This window comes from Triticum urartu, chromosome 3A (assembly GCF_056163025.1).
Source record: "Triticum urartu cultivar PI428250 chromosome 3A, HENAU_Tu73, whole genome shotgun sequence".
NCBI classification, from domain to species: Eukaryota; Viridiplantae; Streptophyta; class Magnoliopsida; order Poales; family Poaceae; genus Triticum; species Triticum urartu.
The window spans coordinates 186696144-186714244 of record NC_141875.1 but is presented as its reverse complement, the minus strand read 5'-3'; the positions used below and the strand labels follow the sequence as shown (position 1 = coordinate 186714244).

The window sequence follows — 18101 nt, the reverse complement described above, 5'->3', positions numbered from 1 at the left end:
GAACGGGAAGAGGAGCTGGGAATGTTAGCCATCTTGGAATGGTCTTTCTTGGCAGTCTCTGAGGATTTTCTCCGCGTGGTGGCGAAAGGATCTGAGATCCAATCTCTTTAAATAGACGCTCTTTCTTGCATGGCTAGGGTGTTATTTGAAAAAAATACCCTGACCGTCCGCATTCGCCCGACACGTGGAAGATGAAGTCATAGATACACAGAAGCCGAGGGACGCGACATTGGATTAAAAGCCGAATACGTTACTTGGAAGTCATCGGAGGGGGAACCCGCCTTGCAATGCCAAAGACAATCTGCGCGCCGAACACCTCGTCATTGAAGCCTGGTTCGGGGGCTACTGAGAGAGTCCTAGATTAAGGGGTCCTTGGGCATCCGGCCTGTTAGCCATGGGTCGGACTGATGGGCTGTGAAGATACGAAGACCGAAGACTGCACCCGTGTCCGGATGGGACGCTCCTTGGCGTGGAAGGCAAGCTTGGCGGCCGAATATGTAGATTCCTTTCTTTGTAACCGACCTTGTGTAACCCTAGACCCCCTGGTGTCTATATAAACCAGAGGACTTAGTCCAGAAATAGAGAGAGACTCATTACCATAGTCATACAGGCTAGACTTATAGGGTTTAGCCATTACGATCTCGTGATAGATCAACTCTTCTAATACTCATATCCATCAAGATCAATCAAGCAGGAAGTAGGGTATTACCTCCATAGAGAGGGCCCGAACCTGGGTAAACATCGTGTCCCCTGTCTCCTGTTACCATCGACCTTAGACGCATAGTTCGGGACCCCTACCTGAGATCCGCCGGTTTTGACACCGACAACCCCCCCCCCAAACCTATTCCAATTCGGTCTCCTACCCAAGGGGGTGCACCAGCCCCTTGTGGGCTGGTGTGCTTCCTTCTTATGGCCCATAAGGCCCATAACTTCTCCGGAGGGTTCTGGTAACCTCCCGATACTCCGGAAAAATGCCTGAACCGCTCGAAACCATTCTGATGTCCAAATATAGGCTTCCAATATATCAATCTTTATGTCTCGACCTTTTTGAGACTCCTCGTCATGCCCGTGATCACATCCGGGACTCCGAACAACCTTCGGTTCATCAAAACACATAAACTCATAATACCGATCGTCAGCGAACGTTAAGCGTGCGGACCCTACGGGTTCGAGAACTATGTAGACATGACCGAGACTCACTTCCGGTCAATAACCAATAGAGGAACCTGGATGCTCATATTGGTTCCTACATATTCTACGAAGATCTTTATCGATCAAACTGCATAACAACATGCGTTGTTCCCTTTGTCATCGGTATGTTACTTGCCCGAGATTTGATCGTCGGTATCTCAATACCTAGTTCAATCTCGTTACCGGCAAGTCTCTTTACTCTTTTCATAATGCATCATCCCGCAACTAACTCATTAGTCACAATGCTTGCAAGGCTTATAGTGATGTGCATTACCGAGAGGACCCAGAGATACCTCTCCGATACTTGGAGTGACAAATCATAATCTTGATCTATGCCAACTCAACAAACACCATTGGAGACACCTATAGGGCACCTTTATAATCACCCAGTTACGTTGTGACGTTTGGTAGCACACAAAGTGTTCCTCCGGTATCCGGGAGTTGCATAATCTCATAGTCATAGGAACATGTATAAGTTATGAAGAAAGCAATAGCAACAAACTAAACGATCATCGTGCTAAGCTAACGGATGGGTCAAGTCAATCACATCATTCTCTAATGATGTGATCCCGTTCATCAAATGACAACTCTTGTCCATGGCTAGAAACTTAACCATCTTTGATTAACGAGCTGGTCAAGTAGAGGCATACTAGTGACACTTAGTTTGTCTATGTATTCACACATGTACTAAGTTTTCGGTTAATACAATTCTAGCATGAATAATAAACATTTATCATGATATAAGGAAATAAATAATAACTTTATTATTGCCTCTAGGGCATATTTCCTTCAGTGGGTGAGACTCTGGGCGAAAGCTTCGTGCTTTGGTGCCGGTGGAGGCGATGCATGTGGGTGTCGCGTCCCTCTTGGGGGCATCGTTGTGGTCCCCCTCTCCATGTCAGGGCTTCAGGTGAAAACCCTCGATCGTCTTTCGGCCGCGGCGACGGTGGCGTGTGGCATCGTCACCCCCTTGGGGACGTCGCCATAGAGCTCAGGCACCCTTCGATTACGTCTCTTCGACATCGACGAGCGAGCTCGGATCCTCTCTCTCTATGCCCCCTCGAATCTGGCAAGAGGTGTTCCTAGCAGCTTCTTATCTTTTACACATGACGTCGATCTCATCGCTCTCGGTCCTCGGTGTCTGCATGCAGGATCAGCGCTCCACGGCCCGGAGCGAGAGGACATGGGGGGGGGGGGTCTCTTCTTGTCAGTAGCCTCGGGTGTTTCGTCTTAGGGTTGTAATCTTGCTTTACCTTTGATTTTTCATCACCTTGTAGCGGTTCGGCTATGTTGCTTTATATATAAAGCGAGATGAAAGACTTTTTCGATATAGAATCGACGGCCAGCAAGTGGTCTGGCAATGGTCTCCTATCGGACTATCGAACTATAAATATAAAGTGTTTCCTTTGATTTCGGGGGGGGGGGGGTGCAAAAAAGTTGACGAAAAATAAATTAAGGAGGCTAATTCCCACATATCTCTTTCTTAGTCCCATTGTTAATTTTGGTGGGATGAAACATCTTTTCAGATTCCCACGACTAGAATTCCCATCACACACCAAACATGAGATTGGGACTATCTTAATCTCTTGCAAATTCCCATTCCCTTGCTTTCGCGCTGTCAAACACACTGCTACTGCTAGGCAATCACCTGGTGACCATTGTTGTACGTCTGCTTCATATCATTATATCCCTATATAGTGACTAACAGGTGCTGCAGGACGAACGACCGCTACTGCCGCCACCAGCAGCACCAGGAAATAGAACTGAACGCCCAACATGTAAATTGTTGTTGTTCTGTATAGCTTTGTGATGAAGTGCCCACATGGAAACCTGACATTAGATATCCACATACTCGAGTAGCATCAAGGATAATTTGCATCATGGTTGACAAACTAACACCACACTTAAGAAGTTGAGATACACTTCAACAGAAGAATATAATAAACAGTTCTAGCAAATGTTAACTAAGCTTGAACGCGTGCTCCCAGGAAAGCTCTTCAAGAATCTCAATTTCAAGAGTCCATCTGATCTATCTCAGAAAAAAAAAGATCGAGCATGACTGCAAAGTAGAACAAAGTATGTTATATCATACAAAAATGGGATAAACTAATACATATTTAATTATTGGTGCAAACCATATCCTGATAGGGCTATCTCTAGTTTTATTGAAACACGCTGAGAGAAATATTTCCTCCTCGATGCAACCACAAAACTAAAATTTCCAAGTTAGGCAAGAGACATACCTGTCAAAAGATTCTGTTCTTCCATTTCAGCATCTCCGTAGCCCAATTCTTAATGGGATTCGCTCGAGCAATCATAGCATCCATGTTGGGATCAAAAAAGATCCAATCCTCTTTTAATGTGCACATCATATCAGCATGGAAGTCGCATGCACTGATAATTTCTTCATTACAAATGCTATGGTCTCCATGAGCCATTCCAACAAAGTCCTCGTAACGCCCATAATATGATTCATGATATGGGTGAACAATTTTTTTCCCTAGAAACTCACAGTGGAAGCAACGAACTTTCGTCCAAACAAAAGTAATTATATTATCAGACTTCTCATAAAAAAGGAAAAACACAAAGCTAAGTGCAAAAGATGGATCTAAAAGCCAATGAAGAGAACCCATTGATACGGAAATTTAGAGTACGTAAGCTGCCTAGGGACACATTACTATCCACCAAAATAGTTATGGTGGGACTAAAAATTGCACCAGGCAAACATGCCATCACTGTCGAGGATGTGGAAATATCACTGTGTTTGGCCCAGTGTTCGGAAAAGAATTGAGCAAAGCTTCATTAATTCTGATTCATTGATTTCATTGGACCAACAATTCAATGACTGGATGTAATTTTCTCGGAGGAGCCACCACAGATTTTGGGTAATCTATATATCTTATACAAACATATTTGGAAAATGGCATTTCTAATAATTCATGCTTCTACAATGCCAGCTACACTAATTGTAGTTTACCAGTGTTTTAACTACAAATTTCCACAGCAACACAGGGGGCATCCTTCTAGTACATGTTCAGAAGTTCAGATCGCTAAATGATTAAGGAAAATGCTTAAGTGGTCTAATACTTTCACGTTTTCAATTTCTAATATTTGAGATGCCCATCTTTAAACCTTAAGAGACTTAAAAAAAGTATGAGGCTTAATCATGCTAACTATAACCAGTTTCTGTTAGTACGCAAAGAGGGAAGCTTTGAGTACATAGGCTATACACAATTCTGGAATATGCATGTAGAGCATAAACAGAATTGCACTACAAAGTAAGGAGGTTCTTCTAATTCTCACAAGCCAAGCACTCTTGTTTTACCACTTCTATTTCAACTAACTATGCAAATCACAGAATACAAGATACCTACTGTGTGAAAGAGAGCTGAGAGCATACCATCAGATATCCAAGAACTAAATACTGGGACGCACAGGGGAGGTGTTTCCTTGTCATCGTCATCATCATTGCTGCATTCAGCGAAGAACAGTACTGGATCTGTGGCAGCAGAATTTGATCCCTCACGTGTTGCCCAAAAGGTGATGTGGGAGTATTCAAATTTGCCCTTTTTCTTAAAAAGATCAGCAGTTCCACCCTTGACCGCACTGAGGATTCACACCACAAATAACTTGAAGTTCATAGTGCACCTATATAGAGCAAGACAGGAGAAGGGAGCATTAAAAAAGATGCATAATAGTTACACTTCAAGTATGTTCCTTTTTACAAATGTTTTTACGTAAGAATATAGGAAAATATATTCAAACATTTATTATAGAGACATATTAAGTTATCAAGTACTTTCCATGGGACAAAATGACTATAGTCTTTCACGAAGTTCCTTATTACCGACATTATATAGCGTAACTTGGTGACCTTTGAATTACATTGTACTATGCACAAATTGACAGAAATAGCTGTTACACTTTAGTATTTATGACAAACTACAACTTGACAACTTACTGATTTGACGTTGATAGAAATATATGAAAATTTGGATCCTAAAATACAATACTAAAAGTTAAGTATTGGCCGATAAACAAATAATTTTCATAAGTGTTAGAACTTATTACCACTTTGCTCCTGCAGATATGTTTTCAAATTTATAATTAACAATATGTAAATATATGAATATTATTTAAAACCATCACAACCTCAAGGCTTTTGATTTCTTCTACGATCACTACAAATACATATAGCCATAAATGAAATCCATGTACAGATATATTAATGTGAGATATAACACGTACAATTGTACTTACAAAACAAAAACAAATATGTGTATAGTTTTGCCTTGTCATATTTAGTTATAACGGTGAACCATCAAGCAAAAGGTAGTGTGATTTTATTTGCTCTGCACTATTCTTCTCACATGTGATAATTTCTTATTTTGAACCAAATACAATTCCATTCCACAAACAGCAAGAGCAGATGGGTGCTGAAGAAGCAAAACATGTTGTATGAAGTTACATTAGATGGCATGTACGGCATGAAATGTTTGATCACATCGAAAATAGTATGTTGGAGAAGCTAAGCAACCTCTAGTTGTGGTAATGACAAAAAAATAAATTATTAAAGACGTATTATAATGAATATGCAAAGATGACATATAGTGTCGTACGCTTATGAGGATTATTACAATTTGGCAGAGTATAGATTTGTGTCCTCTTAGTGAAGTATGACTACGGAAATAGTAGTACATGAACTATTTGTCATAGCTAGGTCTGAACATTAGGATTTCCACAGATTTTCTCGAAATGGATAGAACAGTATAAAACCCGAGGCATAGGGCATGAAGATTTAATTTACGTAGTTGACAAAATCAACCTATAAGATATAGGAGAAAGAAGCATGGTCCTTTCTGGAACAAAGTTCTTGTCAAGATTCTAAAGATTTCTTATATTGCATTAGATATGTATAATATACGTATATAATGAATGACACACGTATGCAGAGAACATGATTAATTAGTTGTTCCTAGTTCGATCAAACTTTCATTAAGAAAAGTATATATTAGGCCTAAAAGTTGCAGGTTTCCACCTGAAATATACATATAGAGAAATATTCTTTCATATATCTAAGATGAAGTTTTCACAAAAGCGGTACATTCCTCAGATTACAGCTAGTAGTTGGCAAAAAATTCAGTGGCTGCCATGGCCTTTCCCCATTTTGTCTGTTCTCCACAAAGGAAATAATATTTTCAAGTACTGTAGGTTTATCACTTCATTTTATCCCCAATAAAATGGCTGTAAAGCTCTAATGGTACAAAGACAAAACAGTGATTAGGCACATACTCCAATTCGGAAAATAATCAATAGCAGGGAATTGATGAGTTTCTGTTACAATGATCTGAATAAATTTCCAATAGTCACCTCATATTTTGTACCAACAACCCTGATCTCTGATGAAGCATCCCCTTGTAGCCGTAACCCCACAACAAAGTGTGCCTGACCCAAGTAAATCCATCCTTATATCCACATAGAATATGAAGTCGGTAACTCCACATGCCAAATAAAAAAGGTAAAGAATAGGATCCATGCACTTCTGATATATTCTTTTTATAGAGCTTAAAATTCATCTTGTAGCTGTCATGGTTTTGCCTAGCAACCTAATACATGAGAAAGGAAATGTTGTGGTGTAAACCCATAGTTTGACGATGTGATGAATGTACCTTTCATAAAAAAAGTGCAGTTAAAATGCAAAGACTATAGTAGAAAGTAAAGAAACAGTGGAAGAAGAAACAGTTCAGTTCTTTCTAATTGGTAAGAAATTGTGTAGCTAATCACTATGTTGAAATTCAAAGACAATCAAGAAAAGTTGGTGGGTTGAAAGCCATACAACATTCGCATTATCTCGTGATGTTCAGGACATAGTACACAGATTTATCCGCTGGAGGAAGCATTCTCAGCCGAAAAATAAATGCTATTTAGTGTGGTTACCAAGTTCTGTCATCAACGAAAGGCGAGGATGCCAATAGTAAGCACTCTATGATTTCTGTACAAATTATGTAATGGAAGCGTTTTTTTATGACTTCAGCAGAAGTACTATGATATTTCTACACATTATGCAATGGACGGGAAGCAATTTTCAACCAAAGAAGAAAACACATTGAATACCTTAGTGGATTATTAGATGCTATCGTATTTCTCTTCAATGTAGTAACAATTGAACTCCAGAAGTAATTCACTTGTGTGTAGGAAGTTGATCCTGCAAGGCATGAGATGTATTCAATATAAAGGAAAATTTTATCTGAACATAAGGTACATTTGATACTTGGAAGTGGAACTACCCCTCTACAATATGCTACAAATAGGCATACTTCTAATTTCAGTCATTTACTGAACAACATTTTCAAATGCTCTGACTATGATCAACTTCAGTTATAAAGATCACATAATTTGAACTAACACTATGAAATTTAGAAATCATCTTAAGGGCTTGAACTTACTCGACGGCAAAAAATCTGTGCGCTGGCCCGTAACATATATATACATAGCAGCCAACTCTTGCAGATCGCTCCTCTCTAGTGAAGTACCTAAATAAAAAAATCTCAGCTAAAAAACAAACAGTAGAGACCTTTTGGAAATAGGAAGCAAACAAACCGAAGGATACTCTTTGGAAAATTTTAATGATTAGGACAACTGTTGCATATATCATACTGCACTAAATTATTAAGATAAGTAGAGTTCTACTTCATCTTCCTGGTGGAATGCGAACAACATAAAAACTTATGGTGAAATAACTCATTTGTAGATGAGAGGGTAGAGTTAGAAGAAAGACACAATTTGAAACTTAAAATTGTGTTATACTTCGACTGTCCAGGTGCAATTAGTATGCAGTTTAGTTGCAAACCGTACCTCATACAACTAAAGCACCAGTGCTGGTTGAAAATATGAATGCCCTTAGTGAATACAAATGCAGTTTTGAAACACAGTACATGAAAGACTTAACAAATTCGTTAGGAAAAGTCTTCTATATGAATTCAACTATTGGCAACTTAACAATTCATCAAACACTTCCAACGCATTGTAAAATAGAAAGAAATAATTCAGATTCAGACTCGCGGAGGAAAGGCCATGCGAAGAGAAAAGACGTTGTTTGCTGGACAGAGTTCCATAACACCAGTTCGATCTCACCATTGTCGACCGATACGCCTAGGTCCGGCCACTTGCAGGACATGTGTGTGCTGCTTGTCTCACAATGTAGCTCCTCATTGATCGGCACCGCCCCAACACCGCATCTGTTTGACTATTTCCTCTAAAGAATAAACGACCTCGCATTTAGAGAAAGAAGTGGTGACAATCTTAGAAGAAAGACACAATTTGAAACTTGAAATTGTGTTATACTTCGACTGTCCAGGTGCAATCAGTATGCAGTTTAGTTACAAACCGTACGTCATACAACTAAAGCGCTAGTGCTGGTTGAAAACATGAATGTCCTTAGTGAATACAAATGCAGTTTTGAAACACAGTACATGAAAGACTTAACAAATTCGTTAGTAAGACTCTTCTATATGAATTCAACTATTGGCAACTTAACAATTCATCAAACACTTCCAACACATTGTAAAATAGAAAGACATAATTCAGATTCAGACTGGCAGAGGAAAGGCCATGCGAAGAGAAAATACGTTGTTTGCTGGACAGAGTTCCATAACACCAGTTTGATCTCACCATTGTCGACCGATACGCATAGGTCCGGCCACTTGCAGGACATGTGTGTGCTGCGTGTCTCACACCATGTAGCTCCTCATTGATCAGCACCGCCCCAACACCGCATCTGTTTGACTATTTCCTCTAAAGAATAAACGACCTCGCATTTAGAGAAAGAAGTGGCGACAATCACGCGACGGAGAAGCAAAATAGGTCACGGTACATGAAGCTACCAGGCACTCTCACTAATCAAGCACAAAATAGGCTGTGTACATGAAGCAATTGCATCCTAAAAAATTGGAGAAGTGATTACTCGAAGAAGAAAATTTGGAGAGGGGGTAGGTTATTTGCCTTTTCAACTAAGACGCCGGGAGCAACCGCAGCGACCCTTCCTTCTTCCTCTGGACTGAAAGCAGCCACCACCCGGAGACGGAGCGGCGGCACTTCCTTCCTCGTAGCAGGGAGCAGTCCAGATCTGGCCGCCGTCTTTGTCGCCGCCATGGATAGGCACGGTCCCAGGATTTCCATCCAAACACGCTTGGGCTGTTGGACCTCCAAAATATCAGAAGTTCTCAATAGATTGAACGTGGAGTTTGTTATGTGAGAATAAAATAGATTGGACGTGCGGGCCGTAAATTGAACATGTAGTTCTCCCTTGATTGAACGTGGAGAAGTTTTCCATAGATTTAACATGGAGTTTGTAAGAAAAAAAAGGTTGGATCTTGCGGGCCATAAATTGGACGTGGAGTTCTCCCTAGACGTGGGGAACTTTTTTATAGATTGAACGTGGAGTTTTTCTAAAAAAATAAAAGATTGGGGAATTTTTAGGAAGTCTAGAATTAGTATAGGTATAGATAGATAGATAGATAGATAGATAGAAGATGTTTTAAGCAAACACAGGTATAAAACAAAGAATACAACAACATAGGTGAATGCACAAACCCCTTGTTTCTGGGAGTAGCTCTTCAACGCAGCTTTGACCTTCCTGACATAGAAGTTTTGGTCAGCCTTAAAAATTTTCTGAATCTCTGAAATGAACATTTTTTGGTTTTCAGATAAGAACTCCGAGCTTGAGGCCAACTTTTCCAGTTGTTGAACCTGCTCATCTGACTTGGTAGGTGAAGATTTGGGTGACAAAGAAATGGTGAGTCCCTCAAATCTACAGTTCTTGACTGCATGGGTCAGCATTGTTGACAACTCAGTCGAATTCATGTTCAAGGCTGACAGGATGAATTTCTCCAGTGCTTTAGGGTGAGGGTGCCATGAATTAACAGCTGCTTCCCTAAAGGCATTGAGGTACACATCAGACATATGATGACCATGTTGCTCTGCTATGTCGATGGCTGACCAAACATCAGCATTGCTCTTGAGCAGGAACTTGATAGCATCATGCTCAGTCAGATGGTGGAAGAGGCGACGGAGGAAGGCGATAAGGCCATAGAGGGAGCAGCACTCTATTCGCATAAGGGCATTGGTGCATATCATGTCCACCTCAAAGTCAAGCGCATACTCATGCTGCGTGGAGATTACAGAGTCATACCAGATGGTGTTGAAAATGATGTTGGAAATGAACTCATGTGATTCGCTCCCGTTGGCGGATGGCTCTCGCGTGCGCTGGCTCTGGCGACGCCCTAGTCGTCTCAGCGGCGCCGCCGCTGCCACCCTCGCCCCTGGCCTCGCTCGCGGCCGGCCTGCCGGCGCCCCCCTCGCCCGATTCCCCGCCGTCTCCTCCGGCTGTTCCTCCGCGCGAGTCCTAGGCGGACCTCGCCGAAGCTGCCGATGTGGCTGCGGGCCGCCCCATCGCCTGCCGCGACCGCATCCCGCCCCGCGCTCCGGTCCGGCCGCCTCCATCCGTCCCTGCCGGCGGCCGAACTCCCAGCGGCCTCCCGCGGGACCGATCGGCGCCACCGGCAGCCGTCGGGCGCGCTGCCGTCTCCTGGGTCGAAAGGGGACGCCTTGGGGTCTCGGGCCCCTCCCCGGCGGCGTCGTGCTGGCGGCTGGGACGTTGCCGGCCGCGCCGACCACGGTGCTGCGCTCGACTCCTGGCGGTCCCCCGCGTTGGCGGCATCCGCCTCTGCTCCGGCCGGCCAGTCATCGGCGGCGGCGCTCGCGCTCTCGGGCATCCTTGTCTGGAGAGCCCCCTTTCGCCCGTTCATTTCCTCCTTCGGGGCTGCTCCCTCCCTGTCTCCGGCCGGCCGGCGTGCCGTGCCCTGGCCGCGCCGCCCTCGTCCTGCCCCAGCGGCGACCTCCGCGGCGGCGCCTGGGGAAACCCTCGTGCCCCGGTTGGTTGCCCCGGGCCGGTCGTTTCGGGCTGCGCTGCTGCTGGGCCTCCCTGGGGCCCAACCAATCGGGCCTTCCCCCGGGCTGTCGGCTGCTGGACCCCCAGGTGGGATGCAGGCCGCTGACCGCTGCGTGGGCCGGTCGTCCAGCCAGGCCGCGCGTGGTGTGGCCCAGCAGCGCCCCCCGGCGCGGTCTGGCCCGTCCCGGCGCTCGATTTGGCCCCCTGTAGGGTTTCCTCGTGCCCCCCGTGCCTCGCCCCTCGCTCCCCATCCCGCCGCCACGCAAGCCGCCTCCCTTGTCCCCTCCGGCCGCCACGCCCCCTCGCCCCCCTCCCCCGCCGGCCATGCCCCGGGACTGGGGCGATGCCGAGCCCCGCCCGAAGCGGCGTGTGGATGACGCCGGGATCCTCCGCGCTCCTCCCCCGACGGCCTCCGGCAGGAGGCTGACCTCCGGAGCCAGCTCACCTCCCGCCCGGCTCGCCGTTCCCCTGCTCGCGACTCCCGCGACCCCCGCCGCTCCCCTCCCCGCCAATCACGCCGCTCCCCGGCGTGGGATGACCGCCGTTCACACTCGCCAGCCCGCCGGGATCCGCCTCGGGAGGACTCTCGGGACCGGGCCAACTCGCCTGCCCGGCGCTCCCCAGCCCGAGGCCGGTCACCGACCCGGCGCTCGCCGGCCCGTGACGGCCGTGGCTCCCGCCGGCCTTCCCCTCCGCGTCAGGCTCCTCCCGCCTCCGGGTCCACCGCCCCTGAGAACCGGCATTACCAGCCCCGCGCGCCCAAGCCGCTTTTCCGCCATCTAACGGTGGCAACGGGAACCGTGGGCGCCCGGGCACTAAGAAGAAGAAGAAGAAGGGGCCGCCTCGCCCTCCACCTGCTGCCTCCTCCGTTGCCGTGGTGACCCCGGCCTCGGGTGCCGTCGCCGCCCCCGAGGGTCCGCCGTGCTTCAACTGCGGCCTGCCCAGCCACTTCCAGGTTGCTTGCCCCAACCCACCGACCTGCTACCTCTGCAAGGAAGCCGGGCACCCTGCGGTTCTTTGTCCAGAGCGCCCGGTCACGGAGGAGATCATGATGTACGGCCACGGCATCGAGGACATGGGCTTCTTCCACATTGAGGTGCCGGAGCTCCCGCCTCCCTCCCCCTTGCTCCTGGCCCTTGTGACGGTCGTGGGGGAGGGCGTCGCCACTCCAGAGCTGATCGAGGCCGAGCTCAACCACCTCTGCCGATGCAAGTGGGATTGGCAGGTGACCTCCACCGCGCCCAACGCCTTCTCGGTGATCTTCCCTGACGCCCTGAGCATGGGCCTCTGCACCCGTAGCGACAGCATCACCTTGGCCCTCAACGGGATTGTGGTGAACATCTCCGAGACGAGGTGGGATCCCAAGGCCGTGGCGGTCCTCGACACTACTTGGCTCCTCATCGCCGGCCTCCCAGACGTGGCCTGGTCTGAGCGGGTCATTCGCAGTATGTCCAAGATCCTGGGCAAGGTGGTGGTGGTCGACGAGCTCTCTCTGCGCAAGGAGGAGGAGGTCCGGGTCAAGGTGAAATGCCTGGACGCCTCCAAGCTCCACGCCACGCTTCGGGTCTTCTTCAACGACGACGGATACGACTTCACCATCTACCCCGAGCCACCAAACCACATCGGCCGCCCCTGCCTCTTCGCCGACAGCCTCCAGGGGGGCGGGCCCGCGGATGCCGATGGCTCCCACCACCGGCGCCCCCGCCACTCCCGCTTCGACGACCACGAGGAGGACGACGACATCTCTGAGCGCTCCCGCTCCCCGTCTCGTGAGCCCGCCAACCCCCCCTCGGGTTGCGGCGGCTCCGGGCAGGGCCGCACTCGAGTGTCTGCCGCTGACCTCGCGGTGGCTCTTCAGCTGGTCGCACCCCCAGTGGCGCCCTCTCCCCTGCCTCGGAGTCGGCCAGTGACATCTTGAGTGTTGGTCTGCTCGTCGTACCCCCCTCGTCGCCCCGTTCTCCGTTCTCCGTCCGCCGACTCCGCTCGCCGCTCCTCTCCATCGGATCTGGAACCACCCTCCCCCCCGGCCCCGACCCCTCCGGTCCTCACGGGTGGTGACGGTGGGACCCCTTGAAGGAAATATGCCCTAGAGGCAATAATAAAGTTATTATTTATTTCCTTATATCATGATAAAAGTTTATTATTCATGCTAGAATTGTATTAACCGGAAACATAATACATGTGTGAATACATAGACAAACAGAGTGTCACTAGTATGCCTCTACTTGACTAGCTCGTTAATCAAAGATGGTTATGTTTCCTAACCATGGACAAAGAGTTGTTATTTGATTAACGGGATAACATCATTAGTTGAATGATCTGATTGACATGACCCATTCCATTAGCTTAGCACCCGATCGTTTAGTATGTTGCTATTGCTTTCTTCATGACTTATACATGTTCCTATGACTATGAGATTATGCAACTCCCATTTGCCAGAGGAACACTTTGTGTGCTACCAAACGTCACAACGTAACTGGGTGATTATAAAGGAGCTCTACAGGTGTCTCCAAAGGTACATGTTGGGTTGGCGTATTTCGAGATTAGGATTTGTCACTCCGATTGTCGGAGAGGTATCTCGGGGCCCTCTCGGTAATGCACATCACTTAAGCCTTGCAAGCATATAGATTTTCTCACTCGGAGTTGGAATATACGCTTTGATAAGTTGATCAAAGCATATAGTTTTATACAGACTTACGGTGAAGCCTGTATTTACAAGAAAGTGAGTGGGAGCACTACAACATTTCTGATAAGTATATGTGAACAACATATTGTTGATCGGAAATAATGTATAATTTTCTGGAAAGCATAAAGGAATATTTGAAAGGAGTTTTTCAAAGAAAGACCTCGGTAAAGCTTCTTATATATTGAGCATCAAGATCTATAGAGATAGATCAAGACGCTTGATAAGTTTTTTCAATGAGTACATACCTTGACAAGATTTTGAAGTAGTTCAAAATGGAACAGTCAAAGAAAGAGTTCTTGCCTGTGTTGCAAGGTGTGAAATTGAGTAAGACTCAAAAGCCTGACCACGGCAGAAGATAGAAAGAGGATGAAAGTCATTCCCTATGCCTCAGCCATAGGTTCTATAAAGTATGCCATGATGTGTACCAGATCTATTGTATACCCTACACTGTGTTAAGCAAGGGAGTACAATAGTGATCTAAGAGTAGATCACTGGACATTGGTCAAAATTATCCTTAGTGGAATAAGGAAATATTTCTCGATTATGGAGGTGACAAAAGGTTCGTCGTAAAAGGTTACGTCGATGCAAGTTTTGACACAGATCTGGATGACTCTAAGTCTCGATCTAGATACATATTGAAAGTGGGAGCAATTAGCTAGAGTAGCTCCGTGTAGAGCATTGTAGACATAGAATTTGCAAAATACTTACGGATCTGTATGTGACAGACCCGTTGACTAAAATTATCTCACAAGCAAAACATGATCACACCTTAGTATTCTTTGGGTGTTAATCACATAAATGATGTGAACTAGATTATTGACTCTAGTAAACCCTTTGGGTATAGGTCACATGATGATGTGAACTATGGGTGTTAATCACATGGTGATGTGAACTCTTAGTGTTGAATCACATGGCGATGTGAACTAGATTATTGAATCTAGTGCAAGTGGGAGACTGAAGGAAATATGCCCTAGAGGCAAGTTATTATTTATTTCCTTATATCATGATAAAAGTTTATTATTCATGCTAAAATTGTATTAACCGGAAACATAATACATGTGTGAATACATAGACAAACAGAGTGTCACTAGTATGCCTCTACTTGACTAGCTCGTTAATCAAAGATGGTTATGTTTCCTAACCATGGACAAAGAGTTGTTATTTGATTAACGGGATAACATCATTAGTTGAATGATCTGATTGACATGACCCATTCCATTAGCTTAGCACCCGATCGTTTAGTATGTTGCTATTGCTTTCTTCATGACTTATACATGTTCCTATGACTATGAGATTATGCAACTCCCGTTTGCCAGAGGAACACTTTGTGTGCTACCAAACGTCACAACGTAACTGGGTGATTATAAAGGAGCTCTACAGGTGTCTCCAAAGGTACATGTTGGGTTGGCGTATTTCGAGATTAGGATTTGTCACTCCGATTGTCGGAGAGGTATCTCTGGGCCCTCTCGGTAATGCACATCACTTAAGCCTTGCAAGCATTGCAACTAATGAGTTAGTTGCGGGATGATGTATTACAGAACGAGTAAAGAGACTTGCCGGTAACGAGATTGAACTAGGTATAGGACACCGACGATCGAATCTCGGGCAAGTAACATACCGATGACAAAGGGAACAACGTATGTTGTTATGCGGTCTGACCGATAAAAGATCTTCGTAGAATATGTAGGAGCCAATATGAGCATCCAGGTTCCGCTATTGGTTATTGACCGGAGACGTGTCTCGGTCATGTCTACATTGTTCTCGAACCCGTAGGGTCCGCACGCTTAAGGTTACGATGACAGTTATATTATGAGTTTATGCATTTTGATGTACCGAAGGTTGTTCGGAGTCCCGGATGTGATCACGGACATGACGAGGAGTCTCGAAATGGTCAAGACATAAAGATTGATATATTGGAAGCCTATGTTTGGATATCGGAAGTGTTCCGGGTGAAATCGGGATTTTACCGGAGTACCGGGAGGTTACCGGAACCCCCCGGAAGGTATATGGGCCTTAGTGGGCCTTAGTGGAAGAGAGGAGAGGTGGCCAGAGATGGGCCGCGCGCCCCTCCCCCCTTGGTCCGAATTGGACAAGGAGAGGAGGCCGGCCCCCCTTCCTCCTCTCTCTCCTCTTTCCCCCCCTCCCTCCACGAATCCTATTCCAACTAGGAAAGGGGGGGAGTCCTACTCCCAGAAGGAGTAGGACTCCTCCTGGCGCGCCACACCTTGGCTGGCCGGGCCCCCTCCCTTGAACCTCTATATACGGAGGCAGGGGCACCCCTAGAGACACAAGTTGATCCATGTGATCATATTCTTAGCCGTGTGCGGTGCCCCCTTCCACCATATGCCTCGATAATATTGTAGCGGTTCTTAGGCAAAGCCCTGCGACGGTAGTACATCAAGATTGTCACCACGCCGTCGTGCTGACGGAACTCTTCCCTGACACTTTGCTGGATCGGAGTTCGGGGATCGTCATCGAGCTGAACGTGTGCTAGAACTCGGAGGTGTCGTAGTTTCGGTGCTTGATCGGTCGGGCCGTGGAGACGTACGACTACATCAACCAAACGCTTCCGTTGTCGATCTACAAGGATACGTACATCATACTCTCCCCTCTCGTTGCTATGCATCACCACGATCTTGCGTGCGCGTAGGAAATTTTTTTGAAATTACTACGAAACCCATCAGTGGCATCCGAGCCTAGGTTTTGTATGTTGATGTTATATGCACGAGTGGAATACAAGTGAGTTGTGGGCGATATAAGTCATACTGCTTACCAGGATGTCATACTTTGGTTCGGCAGTATTGTTGGACGAAGCGGCCCGGACCGACATTACGCGTACGCTTACGCGAGACCGGTTCTCCCGACGTGCTTTGCACATAGGTGGCTTGCGGGTGACAGTTTCTCCAACTTTAGTTGAACCGAGTGTGGCTACGCCCGGTCCTTGCGAAGGTTAAAACAGCACCAACTTGACAAACTATCATTGTGGTTTTGATGCGTAGGTAAGATTGGTTCTTGCTTAAGCCCGTAGCAGCCACGTAAAACTTGCAACAACAAAGTAGAGGACGTCTAACTTGTTTTTGCAGGGCATGTTGTGATGTGATATGGTCAAGACATGATGCTAAATTTTATTGTATGAGATGATCATGTTTTGTAACCGAGTTATCGGCAACTGGCAGGAGCCATATGGTTGTCGCTTTATTGTATGCAATGCAATCGCGCTGTAATGCTTTACTTTATCACTAAGCGGTAGCGATAGCCGTGGAAGCATAAGATTGGCGAGACGACAACGATGCTACGATGGAGATCAAGGTGTCGCGCCAGTGACGATGGTGATCATGACGGTGCTTCGAAGATGGAGATCACAAGCACAAGATGATGGTGGCCATATCATATCACTTATATTGATTGCATGTTATGTTTATCTTTTATGCATCTTATCTTGCTTTGATTGACGGTAGCATTATAAGATGATCTCTCACTAATTATCAAGAAGTGTTCTCCCTGAGTATGCACCGTTGCGAAAGTTCTTCGTGCTGAGACACCACGTGATGATCGGGTGTGATAGGCTCTACGTTCAAATACAACGGGTGCAAAACAGTTGCGCACGCAGAATACTCAGGTTATACTTGACGAGCCAAGCATATACAGATATGGCCTCGGAACACGGAGACCGAAAGGTCGAGCGTGAATCATATAGCAGATATGATCAACATAGCGATGTTCACCAATGAAACTACTCCATCTCACGTGATGATCGGACATGGTTTATTTGATTTGGATCACGTAATCACTTAGAGGATTAGAGGGATGTCTATCTAAGTGGGAGTTCTTAAGTAATATGATTAATTGAACTTAAATTTATCATGAACATAGTCCTGGTAGTATTTTGCAAATTATGTTGTATATCAATAGCTCGCGTTGTTGCTTCCCTGTGTTTATTTTGATATGTTCCTAGAGAAAATTGTGTTGGAAGATGTTAGTAGCAATGATGCGGATTGGATCCATGATCTGAGGTTTATCCTCATTGCTGCACAGAAGAATTATGTCCTTGATGCACCGCTAGGTGACGGACCTATTGCAGGAGCAGATGCAGACGTTATGAACATTTGGCTAGCTCAATATGATGACTACTTGATAGTTTAGTGCACCATGCTTAATGGCTTAGAATCAGGACTTCAAAGACGTTTTGAACGTCATGGAGCATATGAGATGTTCCAGGAGTTGAAGTTAATATTTCAAGCAAATACCCGAGTTGAGAGATATGAAGTCTCCAAC

The 18101-nt window shown here is 46.0% G+C and overlaps 1 long non-coding RNA gene and 1 pseudogene across 1 annotated transcript; both read right to left on the bottom strand.

The window, feature by feature from the left end:
- Positions 1 to 2758: 2758 nt before the first annotated feature.
- LOC147979141 (uncharacterized) overlaps positions 2759 to 18101 on the bottom strand; it is a 50849-nt pseudogene continuing 35506 nt past the window's right edge.
- LOC147979142 (uncharacterized) lies at positions 8449 to 9634 on the bottom strand. Its single transcript, XR_015618555.1, has 3 exons — positions 9193 to 9634; positions 8863 to 8985; positions 8449 to 8462 (listed from the first exon to the last, which is right to left on the bottom strand). It is a non-coding gene; the product is annotated as an uncharacterized LOC147979142 (long non-coding RNA).